The sequence below is a fragment of the Meriones unguiculatus genome, chromosome 2, assembly GCF_030254825.1.
Source record: "Meriones unguiculatus strain TT.TT164.6M chromosome 2, Bangor_MerUng_6.1, whole genome shotgun sequence".
Taxonomy (NCBI): Eukaryota; Metazoa; Chordata; class Mammalia; order Rodentia; family Muridae; genus Meriones; species Meriones unguiculatus.
In genome coordinates this window covers 79,434,522-79,459,587 of record NC_083350.1, presented here as the reverse complement: position 1 = coordinate 79,459,587, position 25,066 = coordinate 79,434,522, and positions in this window count along the sequence as shown.

The window sequence follows — 25,066 nt, the reverse complement described above, 5'->3', positions numbered from 1 at the left end:
CTCAGATCCAGACCTCGGTTTCTCTGCCAGGGGCCACTGGGTGAGCTGGAGAGGGGGTGCTGTGGGCTGTGGCAGGCCGCCTCTCTGTCCTACCCCTCTGACCTTCCCCTCTGCTATGGCAAGCTTATGGTGGTGCTCTCAGGGGAGTGCCAAGAGGGGTTGGGACTTCTCAGTCCCAATCCTGAGCCCGGGATTTCTCTGCCAGGGTCCAGGGGCAGCTGGTGCTAGGACTTGGTGCTAGACTTTATTGCGCTAGACCTGGGAGAGTCTCAGAACGTGTTGAATGACCACAGTCCCAGATCCGGAGCTGAAGTTTGTTTGCTAGGAGCAGCCAGCAGCACCGTGGTCCAGGTGCTGTGACTCCGCTATGTGCCTCTCTATTCTTCCGCTCCACCAGGGTAGGGTTATGATGGTGTTCTCATTCTCATTCTCGGGGGAGTGCCCGAAAGGATTGGGTTTTCTCAGCCCCGAATCTCAGGGTTTGGTTTTGTTTTGTTTTTGTGGAAGCTGCAGCTCTCGCTGAGGCTGGGGTACAGACAGTGTACTCCAGTACAGACAGTGTGGTCTGTCTGCTTTTTTATAGAACTCTGGGCCACCAACCCAGGGATGGCACCACTCACAAATGCAGAGACCTCACTGATCACTAATTGAGAAAATGCATTACACCTGGATCTCATGGAGGCATTTCCTCAGCTGAGGTTCCTTCCTCTCTAGCTTGTGTCAAGTTCACACATTTTTTTTCATGACTTCATCACAACAAAACAAAATAAAAATGTGATAGCACTGAAATGGTTTCTTTGAGGTGACTGATATTTTATCTAAGGCTTATTTGATAAATAGAAGTGGCCTGTAACAGAGAGTAAAGAATGGGTTGTGAAAGACAACATAAATGGATTTTAGGCTCTAAAACATTGAAATATAAGGATTGTTGCCTGTCATGTTATATTTTCAGATTTAAATACATTTTCTTCTCTTAAGAAACATAAATATGACACAAAACAAAGCTAACAGTGTTAAAGAATGAATATGAATATATACTTAATTGTACAAAAGTAGAAGCTGATGATACCATCATTGTTCATATATGTTTGTCATTGCTGAGCACTTTCTGCCCACTTTTTCTGCAGTGTGAGCATAAGAAACTCTTTAAAGGGGCTGGAGAGATGGCTCAAAGGTTAAGAGCACTGGCTATTCTTCCAAAAGTCCCAAGTTCAATTCCTAGCAAACACATGGTGGTGCATAACCATCGATGATGAGATCTGGTGCCTTCTTCCAGCATGTAGGCAGAATACTGTATAAGTAATAAATTAATAAGTCCTAAAGAAAAAGAGAAACATAAAGCAGAAAGAGTTTGAAAGTGTCCTCTGCCTACTAAAACTTGCTCAGATACAAGCTGATTTGCAGTTAGAATTAATTCGTTCAGCCTTAGAGAAGTTTTAGAATTAAGACTTTGATAAATGTTTCAGTTTTCTACAATGGAGAAATTCTTGAGGCATATTAAAACAATTTTCCAGCTGGATTAAAATGCAAAACTTGCCATCAGAAACTTCATGGATAAATCATCATTTACCTGAATTCTTCTAAGTCTTCTTTTCAACAACCTTTCCTCATTTCTTTCCAGATAAATTAATTAGACTTAAGAAATCCTACCCCAATGTCTACTTCTAGAGAACAAAAAGAACATGGCAAGTTTCCTGCCTTTCACTGACATGTGTATAAATTCAATTATGTTTCAATACTGCCCTTGGTATCATTTTGCTCCCATGAATTTTTCTTTAATATCCAAGCCATGCAGAAATACTGTTAGGCCCTGAGGAGCTATGGTATTGTGGCACATATTTTGGCCTCTCCCCTGTAAATATCACATATTATTCACTTTAAAGTTCATGGTTAGAATTTTCTTTTTTCTATGATTGCATTCTCTTAATATGTTATGTGCATGGTAATGATAAAATCATTTATAACTTTATCAATTCTTACATTTCTTGGTTGAATCATTAGACTATAAGGATCTCTCGACTGCATCAAAATCACTTGTGTATCTAATGTGATTTACGGTACTTTTGCACTGTAGAAGAATTTCAAAGTTGATTTCTGACAAGCAAATAGTCAGTGTTTTATCTCTGGCTTCTCAAACCTTAGATAATTGTAGATTTTTCTTTTTTAATATTTATACAGAATATTTTATTTGCAATTTAATTTTATTAATTAAAAAAAGAGAAGAAAACACTATTATTCTCTTTTTTGCAAATACGTTATTTTGTGAACTGTTATTTCCATAGTTCTATAGTTCTATATGGAGACCAAAACAACTGACATATTTTAATTAAATATTTACTTTTTATATTAATTACAGTTTATTCATTTTGTATCACAGCTGTAGCCCCCTCTTACATTCCTTCCCAATCCCACTCTCCATCCCTCATCTCCTCCCCTGTCCCTCTCCAAGTCCATGATAGGGGAGATCGTCCTCTTCTTTTATTTTGAAAAGATATTTTTGATATGTTTTTTGGGTTTCTAATGCATTTTAATTAGCTTATTTTTTAATTAATAATTTTTTTTACATTTTTATCTCGGCTGTAGCCCCCATCAGCATCACCTCCCAAACCCACATTTCCTCCCTCTTCTACTCCCAAGTACCTCCCCAAGTCCACTGATAGAAAGGTCCTCCTCCCCTTCCATCTGACCCTGGACTATCAGGTCTCATAAAACAGGCAACAATTTCTTCCACCATGGCCTGGTAAGGATGCTCCGCTCTTAGGGGAAGATTTTCAAAGAGCCAGCCACTGAGTTCATGTCAGAGACAGCAGCTGTTCCCTTTACTAGGACACCCACTTCAACAATGAACTGCCATGGGCTACATCTGTGCAGGGGTTCTAGTTTATCTCTATGCATGGTCCTTGGTTGGAGTGTCGGTCTCAGAGACCCCTGTGCTCAGATTTTTTGGTTCTGTTGCTCTACTTGTGGAGATCCTGTCCCCTTCAAGTCTTTCAATCTCCTCTTCTTTCATAGGATTCCCTGCACTCTGCCCAAAGTTTGGCTATGAGCCTAAGCATCTGCTTCAATTCCTTGCTGATTAGAGTCTTTCAGAGGCCTTCTGGGGTAGGATCCTACTCTGTTTCCTGTTTTCTCCCTCTTCCGATGATGTCCATCCCATTTTCCTTTCTGAATGAGGGTTGTTCATCTTACCCTGGGTCCTCCTTCTTGATAAGCTTCTTTAGCTGTACAGATTTTAGTGTGTTTATCCTATGTTATATGTCCAATATCCACGTGTAAGTGAATGTATACCCTGTGTGTCTTTCTGCTTCTGGGACACCTCACTCAGGATGATCTTTTTAGTGCAGGCCATTTGCCTGCAAATTTCATGACTTCCTTGTTTTTAATTGCTGAGTAGTATTCCATTGTGTAAATGTACAAGAATGTCTGTATCCATTTCTCAACTGAGAGACATCTGGGTTGTTTCCAGATTCCGACTATTAAAAGCAAAGTTTCTACGAACATGGTTGAGCAAATATTCATGTTGTATAATTGAGAATATTTTGGATATAAGCCTAAGAGTGGCATAACAGAATCTTCATGTAACACTATCCTTATTTTCCGAGATAGCATCAGATTGATTTCCAAAGTGATTGTACAAGTTCATAATCCCACCTGCAATGGAGGAAGGTTCCCCTTTCTCCACATCCTCTCCAGCATGTGTTGTCACTTGAGTTTTTTAACTTAGCCATTCTGATGAATAGAAGGTGAAATATCAGGGTCGCTCTGATTTGCATTTCCCTGATGACTAAGGATGTTGAGCATTTCTCTAAGTGTTTCTCTGCCATTCATTAGTCCTCTATTGAGAATTCTCTGTTTAGCTCTGTACCCCATTTTTAATTGGATTACTTGATTTGTTGCTGTTTAACTTTTTGAGTTCTTTATTTAGTCTGGATATTAGCTCCCTGTGAGATATTGGTTTGGTAAAGATCCTTTCCTAGTCTGTAGGCTGTCCTTTTGTTCTGATGGCAGTGTCCTTTGCTTTACAGAAGCTTTTCATTTTTGTGAGGTACCATTACTTGATCGTTGGTCTCAGAGCCTGTATAGCTGGTATTTTGTTCAGGAAATTGTCTCTTGTGCCAATGAGTTCAAGACTCTTCTTTGATACACTTGGACTTTAGTTTTGTGAAGATTGGTAAGTATGGATCTATTTGCATTCTCTAAATGTAGACATCCCGTTAGGCTAGCACAATTTGTTGATGATGTTGTCTTTTTTTTTTTTTTTCCAATGTATGGTTTTGGTTTCGTTTTCAAAAATCAAGTATCCATAGATGTGTGTGTTTATTTCTGAGTCTATGATTCTATTTGATTTATATACCATTCTGTTTTTATGCCAGTACCATGCAGTTTTTATTACTGTTGCTCTGTAGTACAGCTTGAGATCATGGATGGAGATACCTCCAGGTCATCTGTTGTACAGGATTGTTTTAGCAATTCTGGGTTTTTTCATTTGAGAATTGTTCTTTCAAGGTTTGTGAAGAATTGTGTTGGTATTTTGATAGAAATTGCATTTAGTCTGTAGAATTCTTTTAGCAGGATGGCCATTTTCACTCTGTTAATCCTACTGATTCAGAAGCATGGGAAATTTTTCTATCTTCTGATATCATCCTCAATTTCATTCTTCAGAGATCTGAAGTTTTTTCAAACATGACTTTAAGTTGCTTGGTTAGAGTCACACCAAAGGTACTTTATGTATTTAGTGGCTATTGTGAAGGATCTAGTTTCCCTAATTTCTTTCTCAGCATTTTTGTCTTTCTTATACAAAAGGGCTATGAATTTTTTGAGTTAGTTTTGTATCCAGCCACTTTGCTGAAGGGATTTTTCAGCTGAAGGAGTTCTCTGTTTGAATTTTAGGGGTCATGCATGTATACTATCATATCATCTGAGAATATTGATACTTTAACTTCTTTCTTTCTGATTTGTGTCTTCTTCATATCTTTGAGTTGTCTTATTGTTCTAGCTAGGCCTTCAAGTCCTATGTTGAAGAGATGCAGAGAGAATGGACCACCTTGCCTTCTCTCTGATTTCAGTGGGATTGATTTAATTTTCTCTCCATTTATTTTGATGTTGGTTATAGGTTTGCTTTATATTTTCTTTACTATGTGTAGGTATGTGCCTTTTATCCCTGATCTCTACAAGACTCTAAACATGAATGGGTGTTGGATTTTGTCAAATGCATTTTTGGCATTTAAGGAGATGAACATGTGGTTTTTCTCTTTAATTTGTTTGTATGGTGGATTACATTGATGGATTTCCATATATCGAACCACCCCTGCATGCTTGGAATGAAGCTTACTTGGTCATGGTGGATGATATCTTATGTGTTCTTAGATTCGGTTTGAGAGAATTTTATAGAGTATATCTGAATCAATATTTATAAGAGAGGTCTGAATTTCCCTTTGTTAGTTGGGTCTTTGTGTGGTTTAGGTATCAAGGTGACTGTGGCTTCATAGAATGAGTTTGGTATTGTTTCTTCTGTTTTTATTTTATGGAAGAGTTTGAAGAGATTTGGAGTTAGTTCTTCTTTGAAGGTCTGGTAGAATTCTGTGCTGAAACCATCTGGCCCTGACGTTTTCTGGAAGTGGAACTTTTAATGATTGCTTCAATTTCCTTAGGTGATATAGGACTAATTATTCTACTTACCTGATCCTGATTTAATTTTGGTTAATAGAATCCAAGACAATTGTTCACTTCATTTAGATTTTCTATGTTTGTGGCATATAGATAGACTTTTGTAGTAAGACCTAATGATTCTTCGCATTTCCTCAGTGTTTGTCTTCTTTTTCTTTTTTGATTTGGGTGATTTGAATAGTTTCTGCATTTTAGTTAGTTTGGCTGTCTTGTTAATTTTCTCAAAGAACTAGCTATTGGTTTCATCGATTCATTGAATTGTGTTCTTTGTTTCTAATTCATTGATTTCAGATCTGAGTTCAATTATTTACAACCATCTAAATACATCTTCTTGGGTACATCTGTTTGGGATTTTCTAGGGCTTTTAGGTGTGCCATTAAGTTGCTTGTATGAGATGTCTCAAACTTCTTTCTGAAGGCACTTAGTTCTATAAGCTTTCCTCTTAGCACTGTTTTCATTGTGTCTCTTAAGTTTGGGAAAATTGTGTTTTCATTTTCATTGAATTTTAGGAAGTCTCTAATGTATTTTTTCATTTCTTCCCTGATCACACTTTCATTGAGTAAAGATTTTTTTTTTTAGTTTCCATGTGTATGTAGGCTTTTTGTTATTTCTATTGTTGTTGAGGTCTAGGCCATGGTGGTCTGATAGAATAAAGGGATTATGTTGATATTTTTGTATTTGTCGAGGCTTGTTTTGTGCCTGATATATGGTCAATGTTTAAGAAGGTTTAGTGAAAAGAATGTATACCTTTTTGAGTTTTAGTGAGTAGTTCTCTAGACATCTATTAGATCCATTAGATTTAGGACCTCTGTAGGTCATTATATCCCTATTTACCTTCTGTCTAGATGATCTGTTCCTAGATATGAGTGGAGTGTTGAAGTGTTCTACTATTAAGTTTTTGGGATTGATGTGTAATTTAAGCTTTAATAATATTTCATTTACAAATGCAGGTTATCTTGTATTTGCTGCATAGAGGTTCAGGATTGTTATGTTCTTATGGTGGACTTTTCCTTTGATGATAATGAAGTGCCACTCCTTATCTTTTTGGATTAATTTTGGTTGAAAGTCTATTTATTAGATATTAGAAAAACTACCTCAGCTTCTTTTCTGTGTCCATTTGCTTTAAAAACATTTTTCCAGGCCTTTACTCTAAGGTAGTGTTTACCTTTGTTGCAGAGTTGTATTTCTTGGATGCAGCAGAATATTGGATCCTGTTTCTGTAACCATTCTGTTAATCTGTTTCTTTTTATTGGAGAGTTGAGTCCATTGATGTTGATAGATAATAGTGACCAATGAATGTTAGTTCCTTTTATTGTGGATTTGGTGGTGCTACTGTGTTTCTATGCTTGTTTTCTTTTAATTTTTTGTTAAGAAGTTATCTTTACCCTGTGTTTTCTTGGGGCTAGTTGATTTCATTAGATTGGAATTTTCCTTCTACCATCTTCTGTAGGCCTGGGTTGTTGTGTAGATATTGTTTTGTTTTGTCATGGAATATTTTGTTTTCTCCATCTGTGTTGATTGAAAGCTTTGATGGGTATAGCACTCTGGGATAGTATCTGTGGTCCGTTAGAGTCTGCATGACATCTGCCTAGGCTCTTCTGGCTTTCATAGTTTCTGATGAGAAGTCTGGTGATTCTGATAGGTCTACTTTTTTATGTTACTTTATATGTTACTTGGCCTTTCTCTTGTGCTTTTAATAATTTTTCTTTGTTCTGCAGATTTAGTGTTTTGATTTTATTGTTAAATATTACTTACAGTTTATTAACTTTGTATTCCAGCTGAAGCCTGCTCCCTCATTCCCTCCCAATCCCATCCTCCCTCCCTCATCTCTTTCCTGCCCCTTTCCAAGTCCACAGATAGGGGAGGTCTCCTCTCCTTCCATCTGACCCTAGCTTATCAGGTTTCTTCAGGACTGGCTGCAATGTCCACCTTTGTGGTATAGCAAGGCTGCTCTTCCCTCAGGGAGGGTGAGGCCAGGTCAAAGAACCAGCCCTTGAGTTCATGTCAGAAATAGTCCCTCTTTCCCTTGCTAGGGAACCTGCTTAGATACTGAGCTGCCTTGGGTTACATCTGAGCAGAGGTTCTAGGTTATATCCATACATGGTCCTTGGTTGTAGATACAGTCTCATAAAAGACCCCTGTGCCCAGATATATTAGGTCTTTGTGGAGCTCCTGTCCTCTCTAGGTCATACTAACCCCCACACACCGGTAGGATTTGCTGAAGGACACAGAGGCAGGAGGACCAAGAGTTCGAGACCAGCCTGGGCTACACAGATTGAGTGCTTTGACTATTATGTGATTTGAGGAGTTTCTTTTCTTGTCTAGTCTATTTGGTGTTCTGTAGGCCTCTTGTATGTTTATGGACATCTCTTTCTTTAAGTTGGGAAACTTTTTTCTTTGATCTTCTTTGAAAATATTTTCTGGACCTTGGCGCCTGGAATCTTCTTTTTCATCTATTCCCTTTATTCTTATATCTTTGTCTTTTCATGACCTCCATGGTGACTTGGATCCAAGCGATCCCAACTCACAGGTTGTTCCCTCTCATCCAGGAAATGTCAATGTTGATGTTCTGGTTTCAGCTGCCCCTCCACTCACCAATTTTGGTGTTTTGGATCCTGTGCTCCTCAAATAAAGTTTGCACTGTTCACGGCCATCCTGGACTCCACCATATTTTTTTTTCTTTTGAAGGTATTCTACTCAAATATTGATACAAATATCTAGAATCCAGATAATTCACTTCCTGCATTACATGGTAAAGATTACTGTATGATCCTATTGCTTGAAGCTAAATTATAACAATGATTCTCATTTGGATTCTTACATCCCATAGCAATAGAAAATGAATTCTTAATAATGCTGTAATCAATTGCTCTAAGCTTAATGTAAAATAAAATATTACTTAGCACTCCTGATTTTCAAACTGTGCTCATTCTTGCATGCTTTTTCTTTTTCTTTTTGGTTCTTAAGTGAGTTCCTTTCTGTTTTGTTGTGGCCCCTTCTGTTGCTGCAAATTTCTCTCTCTCTATCTTGTATTAGGCAGTGTTAATTGTAAGGAATGTGATCATTGTTCTAAAATGGGGCCACTTCCATCAGTTCTATTATAGCAGAGTAATAGAGAATTGTGATTCACAGCTCTGTGATCTTTATGGTTGTGTTTTCAGTGACAGATAATGTCTATGGTGAACAATTACTTTAAATCATTATGCAATTGCATAGTAATTTATGATTTTGTATGTTATATTTAAACACTTGAAGGACATTTTTCTATTCATTGATGATTGAAATATTCTCTTTTGAGAAATTGAAGACATGAAGTTGAAAGACAAATGGGATAAACAGCAGAAGTGGGAGAAAACAAGGAACAGGACAAGAGCCTACCACAGAGGGCTTCTGAAAGACTCTACCCAGAAGGGTATTGAAGCAGATGCTGAGACTCATAACCAAACTTTCAGCAGAGTACAGGGAATCTTATGAAGGAAGGGGGAGATAGAAAGACCTGAAGAGGACAGGAGCTCCACAAGGAGACCAACAGAGCGAAAAAATCTGGGTGTAGGGGTCTTTGCAGAAAATGATACTCCCACCAAGGACAATGCATGGAGATAACCTAGAATACCTTTTCAGAGAAAGACCATAGGCTGCTCATTTTCCAAGTGGGTCCCTGAGTAAGGGTGCTCGCAGGGGCTCTCTCCGACATGAACTCAGTGGCTGGCTCTTTGATCACCTCCCCTTGGATAGGGGCAGCCTTACCAGGCCACAGAGGAAGCTGATGCAGCGAGTCCTAATGAGATCTGATTGGCTAGGGTCAGATAGAATGGGAGAAAGTCCTCTCCTATCAGTGGACCAGGAGAGAGGCATAGAAGTAGAAGAGGGAGGGAGAGTGTGAGAAGGAAGAGAAGAGGGATGGTGCTACAGCTCGGATCAAAATAAATAAATTGTAATAAATAAATAAATAAATAAATAAATAGAAAGAAAGATCTCATTTGTGCAGTAGAAATGTCCAAAAACTGAAGTGCAAATTTCATCTTTAAGAAGCACTTAACAGAGTAGGCAAATCATGAGCTTTATAAATTATGAAAATTACAACAAAGTATAGTGTTTTAACGTCATAGTTGAACATCAATGTTCTCAAAGCTCTAGAATGTCAATTATGATGCTAAAGGGATTGTATATATAAAATTAATTGACTCAAACTCTAAAATTTGGAAAAAAATTTGTTAAACTTTAATTAATATTTATTTGAAGCTTACAATCTAGATAATACTCTATTGCTATTCCAATAAAAGTATCTTTTTAATGGTCTGTTTTGAAAACAAACAAACAAAAAACATCATGACCAGGACAATTCTTGTAAAAATAAAACATTTACTACGGGATTTATTCATATAGTTTCAAAGGGTCATGATCATCACTGCAGAAAGCAGACAGCCATGGCACTGAATCAACTGCTAAAGACTTTACAAGCTGATCAACAGGCTGAAGACAGAGATGGGGTGGTGATGGGAGAAAAAGAGAAAGAGGCATTAAAAGACACAGAGAGACAGAAACACAGAGATATGGAGAGAGCCTAATGTCATTACATTAAGAATCCCGTGATAGTCATAGACTTTCAATATATCAACGTGCTTGACCTTTATCACATCCTCAAAATCTAGAATCGCCTAAGAAATAAATGTCTGTAATTGCCAGCAATCAATTATATTATCTAGATCAAGTTAATATCTGAGTAAAGCTATATTGATTAGGTTAATTAAAGTGAAAAAAGTTTACTGAATTTAACTGGAAATACTATTATTCCATGTCTTGGGTTCATAAGTTAAATACAAAGAGAAAATATGATGAGTAATAGCCTTCTTTGTTCTTTGTTTCTTGACTGTAGATGCAGTCTTAACCAAGACTTCCTCAGTGTGATGGACTATTCCTTAGACCCATTAAACAAAATGGACCCTTGTTTCATAAGTCTGTCAGGCACTTTTTCCAGAGATAAAAAAAAAATAACAAATGCATTGTTCACAATACACTCACACAACATTGGAAGTATCATTATTCTCTCAATATCACTTAGTTTTATGTTATAAAAAATTATTTTTATAACATCAGCATTAAGAAAAATGTGAATGAATTATATATGTCAATTTAAAAATTTTATATGTAGTACTTTAAAAAGAAGTAATTGCTACAATAGCTTAGTTTAAAATTTCATAAATATATTTAATACAATATCACATCTATATGCTATGTCCTTCCTCCTACTTTAGTTACTTCCTCCCTCTATAGTCATTTCAAAACTTTCCACTCTCAACTTCATTTATTCTTTCTTATCAACCTCCCCTTTCTCCTTCTCTTTCTCCTCTTTTTCCTCTTCCTCCCTCTTCTACTCCATGACCCATAAAGTACAAAGAAGCTGATCTAAAAGGGGAAACCTAGGTAAGATGATCAATCCTCATTCAGAAAGGCAAACCTGATGGACATTGGAAAAAGGAAAAAGCAAGAAACAGGACAAGAGCCTACCACAGAGGGCCTCTGAAGACTTTACCCAGCAGGATATCAAAGCAGATACTGACATCAGACCCCACCCACCCACATACCCAGTGTGGGAAACAGAGAGATTCTTGGGACATTGAAGCCCCTGCTCTGTGGGTCTACCAGTGGAGTACAGGCAAATAACTCCTGGAGCTCAGTCAGATCCAAATACAAGTAGCCTGTAGGCCACTGAGGTATTCAGGGAATTTGCACAAGTAAATTGTGCCCTTGACCACCACGAGCGCCTGCACAATGTCTGCAACCCCTTTAGTGCCTGCAAGGCACCCCTCCCTCACACTCAAGGCTTCTACATTCTCTAACAACCTGTCCCTCAAGGCACACTTCTACTTCTACGTGCATTCACACACTCACCCGCATTTGTCCTGCATCTGCGGACTTCCCTTCCACAAGTACAGCTGAAACAACAACACACACTCTGAAACCACTGGACCTTTCTTATCTTCCTGAAGAATTCTCCAGACACCAGAGAAAAATGGTCCCAGTCGGAACTACAGAATCTAAGAACAAACAATGAAGGTTACAGAGAAGCAAATGGCCAGAGGTCAGCAAAAGAACACATACAACAAAAATCAGCACATTATGGCCTCACCAGCAACCCCTAAAATCAGTGGATACTCCAACTGACAGGAAACACAGGAAAATGACTTTAAACCTATTTTTATCCAATTAATAGAGGCACATAAAGAGGAAACAAACAAATGTCTCAGAGAAATATCTACACAAATAGAGGCAGTTAAAGAAGAAATGAACAAATATCTCAAAGAATTACCCACACAAGTGGAGGCAAATAAAGAGGAAATGAACAAAGCTCTCAAACAAACACAGGCAAATATAACCAAACAAATAGAGGACAATTAGGGGAATATGAAGAAGAAGCAAACAAAAAAAATTAAGGCAATTATAGAGAGACAGGAATCCACATTCAAACAGATGAACGAAATAGTGCAAGGCATGAAAACAGAATTAGAATCAATAAAGAAAACACAAACAGAGAAAACCCTGTTGCTGGATAACTCCAGGGCAAAGATCAGGAAACACAGAGGTAAGCATCAATAGAATACAATACATGGAAGAAAGAATTTCTAGTGCTGAAGATACACGTGCAGAAATTGATACTTCTCTCAAAGAAAAAGTAAAAACAGAAAAGTCCCAAACACAAAACATCTAAGAAATCAAAAGACACCATGAAATGACGAAATCTAAGAATAATAGGAATTCATGAAAAAGAAGATTCTAGGCTTTAAGGTCCAGAAAATATTTTCAAAAAAAAAAATTATAGAAGAAAATTTTCCCAACTTAAAGAGATGTCCATAAACATACAAGAGGCCTACAAAACACCAAATAGACTAGATGAGAAAAGAAACTCCTCACATTACATCATAGTCAAAACACTAAATCTACCGAACAAAGAAAAGATATTAAAAGTAGCAAGGGAAAAAGGCCAAGTAACATATAAAGGTATACCTATCAAAATCACACAAGAATTCTAATCAGAAACTATGAAACCAAGAAGGGCCTGGGCAGATTTCATGCAGATTCTAAAGGCCCACAGATGCCAACCAAGAGTACTATACCCAGTAAAGCTTTCAATCAACACAGATGGAGAAAACAAAATATTCCATGACAAAACTAAATTTGTGCAATATCTACACATCAAACCAGCCCTACATATAATACACTAGAAGGAAAACTCCAATCAAATGAAAAAAACTACACCAAAGAAAACATAGGATACAGATAATTTCACAACAAAAAATAAAAGAAAACAAGCAATGAATCTCATTAAGATCACCAACTCCAAAATAAAAGGAAATACTGTTCATTGGTCACTATTATCTATCACAACATCAATGGACTCAACTTTCCAATAAAAAGACACAGACTGAAACAATGGTTGCATAAATAGTATCCAACATTCTGCTGCATCCAAGAAACACAACTCTGCGACAAAGATAAACAGTACCTCAGAGTAAAGGGCTGGAAAATATTTTTAAGCAAATGGACCCAGAAAACAAGCTGAGGTAGCTGTACTAATATCTAATAAAATAGTCTTTCAACCAAAATTAAGCAAAAAAGATGAGGAGGGGCACTTCATTCTCATCAAAGGAAAAATCCACCAAGAGGACATCACAATTTTGAAAATCTATGCATCAAATACAAGACCACCTAAAATTGTAATGGAAACATTATTAAAGCTGAAACCACACATGGATTCCACCACCTTCAGAGTGGGAGTCTTCAACACTCCACTCTCAACAAGGGACAGATCATCCAGACAAAAGCTAAACACAGAAATAAGGGCACTTACAGAGGTTCTAATTCTAATGGACCTAATAGATGTCTACAATACTTTTCACCCAAACTCAAAAGAGTATACCTCTTTTTCAGCACCTCATGGAACCTTCTCCAAAATAGACAATATAGCTGGTCAGAAAGCAAGCCTCAGCAGATACAAGAAGATTAAAATAATCCCTTGTATACTATCTAATCACCATGGTCTAAAGCTGGACCTCAACAACAACAGAAATAGCAAAATGCCTACACATACATAGAAACCGAACAACTTGCAACTCAGTGACAGCTGGGTTAGGGAAGAAATAAAGAAAAAAATTAAATTGAATTCTTAGAATTCAATGAAAATGAAGGCACAACATAGCCAAACTTATAGGACACAAGGAAAGCAGTGCTAAGAATGTTCATAGTACTAAGTGCCTTCAAGAAGAAATGTGAAACATTGCGCGCAAGCAACTTAATACCTCACCTGAAGGCCCTAAAAAAAAAAGAGAAGAAGAAGAAGCAGACATACCCAAGAAGAGTAGACGGCTGGAAACATTCAAGCTCAGGGCAGAAATAAATAAATTAGAAACAAATAAAATAATTCAAATTATCAATGAAACCAAGATATCGTTCTTTTTTTGTCTTTCTTTTTTTATTTTTTTATTTTTCATCAATTACACTTTATTCATTCTGCATCCCCCCATAAGCCCCTCCTTCCTCCCCTCCCAATCCCACCCTCCCTCCTCTCTCTGCATGCATGCCACTCCCCAAGTCCACTGATAGGGGAGGTTCTCCTCTCCTTTCTGATCTTAGTCTATCAGTTCACATTAAAAGTGGCTGCATTGTCCTCTACTATGGCCTGGAAAGGCTTCTCCCCCCCCCAGGGGGAGGTGATCAAAGAGCAGGCCAATCAGATTATGTCAGAGGCAGTCCCTCTTCACATTACTATGTAACCCAATTGGACTCTAAACTGCCTTGGGCTACATCTGTGCAGGGGTTCTGGGTTATCTCTATGAATAGTCCTTGGTTGGAGACCCCAAAAACTCTACTAGGGAACTCCTACAGCTGATAAACACCTTCAGCAAAGTGGCCAGATACAAAATTAACTCAAAAAAATCAGTAGCCCTGCTGTATACAAAAGACAAAGGGCTGAAAAAGAAATTAGGGAAACAACACCCTTCACAATAGCCACAAATGACATAAGGTATCTCGGAGTAACCCTAACCAAGGAAGTCAAAGACTTGTATGAAAAAAGCCCATCAAATTACCAACACAATTCTTTACAGACCTGGAAAGAAAAATTCTCAACTTCATATGGAATAACAAGAAACCCAGAATTGGTAAAACAATCCTCTACAATAAAAGATCTTCTGGAGGTATCTCCGTCCCTGATCTTAAGTTGTACTATAGAGCAACAGTTTTAAAAACTGCATGGTACTGGCATAGAAACAGAATGGTGGATCAATGGAACCGAACAGAGGACCCAGAAATAAACCCACACACTTATGGACACCTGATCTTTGACAAAGACGCCAAAACCATTCAATGGATAAAAGATAGCATCTTCCACAAATGGTGCTGGTCCAACTGGAGGTCTACATGTAGAAAAATGAAAATAGATCCATACTTATCACCCTGCACAAAACTGAAGTCCAAGTGGATCAAAGACCTCAACATAAAACCAGACACATTAAATCGGCTAGAAAAAAAAAAGTGGGAAATACCCTAGAACTCATTGGTACAGGAGAAAACTTCCTGAACAGAACACCAACAGCACAGGCTCTAAGAGCAACAAACAATAAATGGGATCTCATGAAACTGAAAAGCTTCTGCAAAGCAAAGGACACCGTCATCAAAACAAAACGACCACCTACAGATTGGGAAAAAATCTTCACCAACCCTTTATCTGACAGAGGACTCATATCCAGTATATATAAAGAACTAAAGAAGCTGAAAAGCAGCAAACCAAGTAATCCAATTAAAAAATGGAGAACAGAGCTAAACAGAGATATCGTTCTTTAAGAAAATCAACAAGATAGATAATCCCTTATCCAGTCTAACTCAAATGCAGAGAGAAACCGTCCAAATCAACAAAATCAGAAATGAAAAGGGGGACATAACAACAGACACTGAAGAAATCCAAACAATCATTAGGTCTTATGACAAAATCACACCACAAACTTTGAAAATCTAAATGAAATGGACAATCTTCTTGATAGATTGCACTTACCAAAAATAAATCAAGATCAGACAGAAAGATCAAATAGTCCTCTATCCCCCAAAGAAATAGAAGTAGTCAGTAAAAGTCTCCCTTCCAAAAAAATCCCAGGGTCAGATAGTTTCAGGACAAAATTGTACCAGACCTTCAGAGAAGAGCTAACTCCAATTCTCTTCAAACTATTCCACAAAATAGAAACAGACGGAACAATCCAAACTCATTCTATGAAGCCATAGTCACACTGATACCTAAACCACACAAAGACCTAACAAAAAAAGAGAAATTTGGACCTATCTCTCTTATGAACATTGCTGCAAAAATACTCAATAAAATACTAGCAAACCGAATCCAAGAACACATAAAACATATCATCCACCATAAGCTTCAACCCAAGCATGCAAGAGCATTTCAGTATACAGAAACCCATCAATGTAATCTACCACATAAACAAACTGAAGGAAAAAAAAAAACGCATGATCATCTCCTTAGAAGCTGAAAAAGCATTTGAAAGAAGGGGAGTTTGATGTGGAAAGGATAGGAGCTCCACAAGGACCAAACATATCTGGGCACAGGGTCTTTTCTGAGATAGACACTCAACCAAAGAGCATGAGAGGATAAAACCTAGAACCTCTGCTCGGATGTGACCCGTGATAGCTCAGTAATCAATTGGTTTCCCATAGTAAGGGGAACAAGGACGATTTCTAACAGGAACTCAATGACTGGCTCTTTGACCTCCCCACCTCCCAAGGGAGGAGCAGTACTGTTAGGCCACAGAGGAGGACTTTGCAGCCAGTCCTGAAAATACCTGACAAAAGGGAGTCATATGAAAGGGAAGGAGGTCCTCCCCTATCAGTGGACTTGAAAGGGGCAGGGAGGAGATGAGGGAGGGAGGGTGGGATTGGGGAGGGAATGAGGGATACAGCTGGGATACAGAATTAACAAAATGTAACTAATGAAGAAAATTAAATTAAAAAAAATCCAACACCCATTTGTGTTTAAAGTCTTGGAGAGATCAGGGATAAAAGAAACATTCTTAAACATAGTAAAGGCAATATGCAGCAAGCCTACAGCCAACATCAAACTCAATGGAGAGCAACTTAAATCAATCCCACTGAAATCAGGGACAAGACAAGGCTGCCCACTCTCTCCATATCTGTTCAACATAGTACTTGAAGTCCTAGCTAGAGCAATAAGACAACTCATAGAGATCAAGCGAATACAAATAGCAAAGGAAGAAGTCAAAGTATCACTATTCACAGAGGTTATGATAGTATACATGAGAGACCTCAAAAATTTAACCAGAGCATTCCTTTGGCTGATAAATACCTTCAGCAAAGTGGCTGGATACAAAATTAACTCAAAAAAATCAGAAGCTCTCCTGTATACCAATGACAAAAGGGCTGAGAAAGAAAGTAGGGAAAAAACACCCTTCACGACAGCTACTGATCACATAAAGTACCTTGGTGTGACTCTAACCAAGCTAGTGAAAGATCTATTTGATAAATACTTCAGGTCTCTGAAGAAAGAAATTGAAGAAGATATCAGAAGGTGGAAAGATCTCCCGTGCTCATGGATTGGTAACATAAACATAGTAAAAATGGCCATTCTGCCAAAAGCAATCTGCAATTCTCATCAAAATACCAACTCAATTCCATACAGACCTGAAAGAAAAATTCTCAACTTCATATTTTAAAAATTAAAAAAAAACAAACAGAATTTCCAAAGTGATCCTGTCCAACAATAGATCATCTGGAGGTATCTCCATCCTCTATCTCAAGCTTTATTACAGAGCAATAGTAATAAAAACTGCACGATATTGGCATAGAAACAGAATGGTGGAACAATGGAACCAAAAAAAAAAAGACCCAGAAATAAACCCACACCCTATGAATACAACCTAGGAACCTACCACAGAGGGCCTTTGAAAGCCTCTGTCCTTCAGACTATCAAAGCAGATAGATGCTGAGCCTGATGGGCAACTGTTGGGCAGAGTGAATGGAATTTTAGGTAAGAACTGGGAAATAGTAAGAGCTGGAGAGGACAGGGTCTCCACAAGGAGAGCAACAGAACCAGAAAATTTGAACACAGGGAACTTCCCAGAGACTCATACTCCAACCAAGGACTATTCATGGAGATAACCCAGAACCCCTGCACAGATGTAGCCCAGGGCAGTTCAGAGTCCAATTGGGTTACATAGTAATGTGAAGAGGGACTGCCTCTCTGATTAACATTCATCACAGTAAAAGTCTGTGATTGTAAATATAAAAACATAAAAAAAATAATTTGACAACATAACCATTTGGTAAAATAACAATAGCAAGTTTAATAATATATGACCTCCAGAGCCGTGGGCTTTTGGCCATGTTTTCAATAGTAGACATGAAATTATCTAGTCAAGAGTAGGCTTCAAACTCAATAATAAATCAGTTCATTAGTCAATAGCAGTCATGCAGTAGTTGCACAAGTGAGCATGTCTTGCCTAAAATGTAATGATCATTTTTCCTAGGACCCAGTGCAGGTAAGAATGTTGATTTATTTTCCACCTAGCATTCTGCATGGCATCTTCAGGAACTGTGAATGCTAACAAGCAAGAAGGAAATTTCTTTTTTTTTTTTTTCAATGGAGTTTATTCAGGAACCTTGAACAATCATCTGACCCTGGGGAAAGCCAGCCCACAGCTTAAATAGCCTCTGGGTAGCCAACCCAGGCGTGCCACGTGGGCAATGCAGATAGGTCCACATACATGGAAGCAAGCCAGAAACTCAGCCTTAGCCAAATGTGGAATTGTTCGTGACAGAGAGCACTCACCATCGGGAAGGTGGAAGGCGGAAACCAGCTCCATCTTTAAGGCATAGCATTCCGCAGCTCTCTACAGTTCCCCCTTTTTGTTTTAGACGCATCAGGCAAGAGTAGAGGTCTGATCTCTGATATTAGAAATAAATTGGGACTTTGTACCGATGTTCATTTAGGTGTCATCCACCCAAAGAGCATCAGACCCGTCCTATACCTTTTCCTCAGAGGCGGGACCTGGGGTATCTAGTTTCAAATTGATTTCTCTGTGTTCTGTATTGAAAATGGGAGGAATGTTTAGAAACAGTGCTTTACTGTGTAGCTGTTGGGAAAACAAGGACATTGGGAAGAATTCTATGGCCTTCTTGACCTAAAAATTTTAAAGAAGTTATCTCTTGCCAGGCAAATATTTTCATTTTCATCTTTTAGGTGTAATATTATCCACCTATTCAGGTCATTACTGTTTGAATTACTTTGGAAAGTTTTGGGAGTACATTGAATTCATAGATGTATTTTAATGGAGTAGTCATTTTCAAATGTTTAATGTTTAACTAGGGCAAGTCTTTAATGTTCTACTCTCTTCCTCAGTATCTTTATTTGGTTTCTTAAAATTTTAATTGTAGAGTATTTTTGTTTATTTTGTTAGGTTTACTCACAGATATATTAATTTTTGGCCATTGTAACTGCAATTATTTACCCAGTATTTACAGTATTTTTGCTGTTTGTACATAAGAAGTTTTCTGAGTTTTCCCTGTTAATTTTTAATCCTACCAGTTTTTTAAGAATATAGAGGTAAGTTTCATACCTGAAACCTATTATACTTTTTAAATGCAAATTAAAATTATAAATATTTGAATGAGGAAAACATAGTTTTAATTTTCTTGCATTAAAAGATATGTTTTACGATTCGTACCTGAATTGGGGAATCAACCCAATATGTGGATACTTTTTGCATGACTGTATCTGTAACATTTTTCCAATGTATTATTTTAATCAGTTATTTGGAAATTTAACATAATGTACCTTAATCATACTCCTTTCCCAGTCTTTCCAGGTCTATTCCCTACTTTTTAACTCTACCCCAATAAAAATAAGAAGAGAAAGAAGGAGGAGGAAAAAGAGGAGGAAGAGAAGAAGAAAGAGAAGGAGAAGGAGGAGGAGAAGAAGAAAAGGAAGGAGAAAAAGGAAGAAACGGTGAAGAAGCAAGGAGAAGGAAGAGGAGAAGAAGATGGAGTCCAATTTGTGTTGCACATACACTCACTAGAGCAAGGTCACACTCCAACTGACCAGCCTCTTAAAAAAAGACTGAGTTGTACAAACCACACAATCATGCCAGAAACCATCCACTATACTTCAGCATCCTTATTATAAGTATTAAGAGTTCTGTTCAATGATTTACTGTCTAAGTTGCTCCTGGAAGTGGGGGAAGAGATTGTCACAGAAGCCTTTTATGTCTCATTCTCAACTGTGAGTATGTAGGAACGCAAACCATGAACTTCTACATAGTTTCAGGTCCATGGTTTCATGGAACTCAGACATCCACATGGCTTCTGCCATCACCACATGCCAAGGACATCAGCATGGTCTTCAGTGGCAGTACAGATCATAGATATCAACATGGCCCTCTGCCAAAACACAGGCCCAGACACCATCATAACACTAAACAGCAAAACAGGCCACAGACATCAATATTACCTATGGAGTAACATAAGCCATAGATAACCCATATGATCTGCGGCAACTGCGCCCATGAACATCAACATTTTTTTTCAGGAGGCATCGTAGACCATGAATATGCACATTGACATCTTGCTATAGTACTTGGCTTCTGGAAGCAGTACAGACCAAAACCATCAGTATTTGAAACCATTTTATATATACTTCAATAAGTGTACACTATCTGTGCATATAGACCCTTGTGGATAGATAAGTGTAAATATATGGAAAAATGTGTGTGTGTGTATATAGTCATGAATGTCTGTAAATATACATACATGAAGAAGGATGTAGATATCATTTGACTAATATCTATAATGAAGAAAAGTAATGTAAGTTTTGATCCAAAATAACAGATAATAGTTTTCCAAGGCTAGAATTACTCACTCTTATATTACAGAGTAGAGAACATGAGTATGTCAAATATTCTTCAGATTTGGAAAAATTATCCAGTTGCTTTTTTGAAAAACAAATCCATCTGACTCTAGCTTATCAGGTCTCATCAGTACTGGCTGCAATGTTCTCCTCTGTGGCCTAGCAAGGCTGTGCTCCTCCCTCAGGGGAGGGGAGGAGGTCAAAGAGCCAGCCACTGAGTTCATGTCAGAGACAGTTCCTGTTTTCCTTACTAAGGAACCGACTTGAGAGGACTTAGAGATAGGCAGGGAGGAGATGAGGGAGGGGGCTACAGCAGGGATACAAAGTAAATAAACTGTAATTAATATAAAAATTAAATTTTAATTAAAAACAACTCCATTAAGTTATGTATTAAAATATTATGATTTATGTGAAATTCTGTTTCTTATGCTAATTGACATATTGAATACATTTTGCATTTTAGTCATTAACATTAAGAGAAAATTTATTATAAAATTCTGGGTTTTTAAATTAATTTCACTGTAGTCTTTTATAGGTTTGTATTACTATGGAAATGAATACATTAGAGTTTCTTACTAAGGTTTTAATTATTTGACTCTTTTTATCATTCAGAGCTTCTGTAAACAATTAACACTGTTTACCTAATTTAAGCCTTCAGAATACAATGAATGGTAATATATGAACCTAATACTATGATTATATGGATATGATTTATCACACAAATTATTAGTCACGTTTAGAGAACAAGAAATTCATTAAAACATTGAAATTTATTTTCAAGTGTCTCTGCTTATAAGATGAAAATATATAAATATATCCTTTAGTTTGAAAGTAATTGTAAATGAATAGTGAAAATGGTTATGGAAATAGTTAAGATTTCTCTATATTTAATGAAGAAAACAATTATAAAATATACTAAAGTAAATATGTATAATTACTATGCCTTTCTACTTCACTTAATCTTAAAACTCACTGTATATCTCTATATTATTATCAAAGTTTTATATATATAGACATATAAACTTATGTATGTAATGATAATTAATGACTAATACACAACGCATTCTTATTTTCTAAACACTGCAAACAAGGGTATTTGGAAAGGTCTGCCTTCAGCTGATTAACAACTTCATCAAAGTAGCTGGATATAAAATAAACTCAAAAACAATCTGAAGCCTTCCTGTATACAAAAGACAATGGATGGAAAAGAAATAAAGAAACAACACCCTTCATAATAATGGCCATCTCTCCAAAAGCAATCTACAGATTCAATGCAGTTCCCATCAAAATACTAACACAATTCTTTACAGAGTTTGAAAGAACAATTCTCAACTTCATGTGGAAAAACAAAATACACAGAATAGTTAAAACAATCCTATACAATAAAAAATCTGGAGGTATCTCCATCCCTCATCTAAAGCTGTACTATAGAGCAACTGTAATTTAAAAAGGCACAGTAGTGGCATCGAAGCAGACTGGTAGATCCTAACACCAAACAAAACCCTGACACTAATCCTAGCAACCCTAACAACCAAATCGAAGACCCAGAAATAAACCCACACACCTACAGAAAATTAATTTTTGACAAAGAACCCCAACCCATACAATGGAAAAAAGATAGCATATTCAGCACGTGGTGCTGGTCTAACGGGATGTCTACATGTAGAAAAATGCAAATAGATCCATACCTATCACCCTGCACAAAACCCAAATCCAAGTAGATTAAAGACCTCAAAATAAGACCAGAAAAACTAAATCCAGCAGAAGAGAGAGTGAGAAGAACCTTGAACTCATTGGCACAGGAGACATTTTCCTGAAGAGAATAGCAACAGCTCAGGCTCTAAGATCAACAATTAATAAGTGGGACCTCAAGAAATTGAAAAGCTTTTGTAAAGCAAAGGACAGGGTAAATAGAACCAAACAGTAGTCTACACATCGGGAAAATATTTTCACCAACTCTACATCTGATAAAGGTTTAATATGTAAAATATATAAAGAACTTGGGAAGTTAAAGACAAACAAACCAAATAATCCAATTAAGAAGTGGGGTACATCCATGAATGGTACTTGATTGGAGTATCAGTCTCAGAAAATACCCCTGCTCAGATGTAACCCATGGCAGCTCAGTATCAAGTGGTTGGCTCTTTTGCCACCCTGCATGAGGGGGCAGCAGCCTTGCCAGGCCACAGAGGAGAACAATGCAGCCAGTCTTGATGATACCTGATAAGCTAGGGTCAGATGGAAGGGGAGGAATTCCCCTATCAGTGGACTTGGAGAGTGGCATGGGAGGAGATGAGGGAAGGAGGGTGAGATTGAGAAGAAATGAGGGAGGGAGCTACAGCTGGGATACAAAGTGAATAAACTGTAATTAATATAAAAAGTAAAAATTTAATTAAAAACTCTGGGCTTTTGCTTATATATATTAAGTATTATAGATTAAATATAAAAAAGAAATGGGGTACAGAGCTAAACAGAATTCTCAACAGAGGAATATCAAATGACAGAGAAACACTTAAAGAAATGTTCAACTTCCTAAGTCATCATGGGAATGCAAATCAAAATGACTCTGAGATTCTATCTTATATCCATCAGAATCAAAACTCAAAGGGGTGACACATACTGGAGAGGTTGTGGGAAAAGGGGAACACTTCTCCATTGCTGGTGGAAGTGCAAACTTGGTAATAGCTCTTTCTCAAGACACAGCTATACTACTCCTGGGCATAAACACAAAAGATGCTCTAGCATACAACAAGGACATTTGCTCAACTATTACTTATAATAGCCAGAATCTGGAAATAATTAGATGTTCCTCAACTGAAAAATGGATAAAGAAATTTTGGTACATTTACACAGTGGAATACTACTCAGTATTTAAAAAAAAAAAAAAAGGAAATAATAAAATTTTCAGGCAAATGGATGAACAACTAGAAAAGATCATTCTGAGTGAGGAAACCCAGACCTGGAAAGACACACATGGTATGTATTCACATATAAGTGGATTTTAGCCATATAGTAGAGGATAACCATACTACAATTCATAGATCCCCCAAAACAGATAAATAACAAGGAGGACCCAAAGGAGGTAGGCTCAGTTTCCACTCATAAGTGGAAATAGAAAAGGCAGGGAAGTGGTTGAAGAGTGGGAACAAGGTAAGAGAAATGAGGGTCAGGATCAGACTTGGGGAAAGCAGGGGTTGAGAGACAGAGAGCTTGCAGAGAGAAAAGAATCCTTGGGTGGGAACTTCTCAGTGACAAGCTGGAAACCTAGAACTTCTGGGAAAACATGAGGGTTACTCTAGCTGATACTCCTAGTAACAGGGGTAATGGAAACTGAAGGGGGCACCCTTTAACTAGGCAATGCTTCTAGTGGAGGGAGGGGAACACCAACCCATCCCCAAAAATATCCACGCAAACTATCCTGCCTACAAAATGTATAGGGACAAAAATAAAGCAAAGATTGAGGAAATGTCCAACTAACAACTGAACCAGCCTGAGACTTAACCCATGGGAGACAGCCAACCCCTGAGGTGATTAACATTGCTCTACTATGCTGGCACACAGGAGTGCAGCATTGCTGTCCTCTGTGTTGATCCACTCAGAACCTGATGGAAACAGATGCAGAGACCCACAACTGAAAAGCTGGTCTAACTGGACATTGAGAGGAGCGTAGGGAGTCTTGAGGAAGAGTTGGTGGAAGGATAACAGTACCCAGAGGGCACAGGAGACCCTCAAGAAAACCAACAGGGTCAATAAGCAGGGACCAGTGGGGCCTGTGGAGACCAAAGCAACAATCACAGACATATAGCTGATGGGCAGCTTGGTCTTCATATGGGTTCTTTAGTGAAGGGAATGGGGGCTGGCTCTGACATACACTCTCTCGCCTGCTTTTTGTTCATTTTCCCCTGGCAGGAATACCTTACCAGACCACGGGGGAAGAGGATGTGCTCAGTCTGATGTGACTTGATATGCTAGAGTGAGTGGGTATGGGGTCTCTCCTTCTCTGAGGAGTAGGGAAGGGGAGATAAGGAAAACAGGTTGGGAGGGTGAGACTGCCAGGACAGGAGAGAGGGGACTATGACTCAGATAGAAAACAAATAAATAAAAAGCAAACTTAAAAAAACAAAAAGATGGACTTAAACTCTAGATTTAGGCCACAGCAAATGTTTAGAAAGCCTGAACATTCCAGAGTAAAAATGGTTACAAGGAAAGTTTTATAAAGAAGAGATTGATAAAAATTAAAGAATTACTGCTTCTAAAATATCTAACCGATATTATCACCCTTTAAATGGTTTTCATACTTTCAGTTCTAAAAATAATTTGAAAATCATCACATTAGTTCTGCTACTTTTTATTTTATTTATTTTACATCCCAAGGGTGACTCCTACCTCCTCTTCTCCCAGCGCCTTCCCCCACCTTTCCCTTCCTTCCTCCTCCCTTCTTCCTCTCCTTTCAAAACAGGGGAACCCACTTCATCCTATATC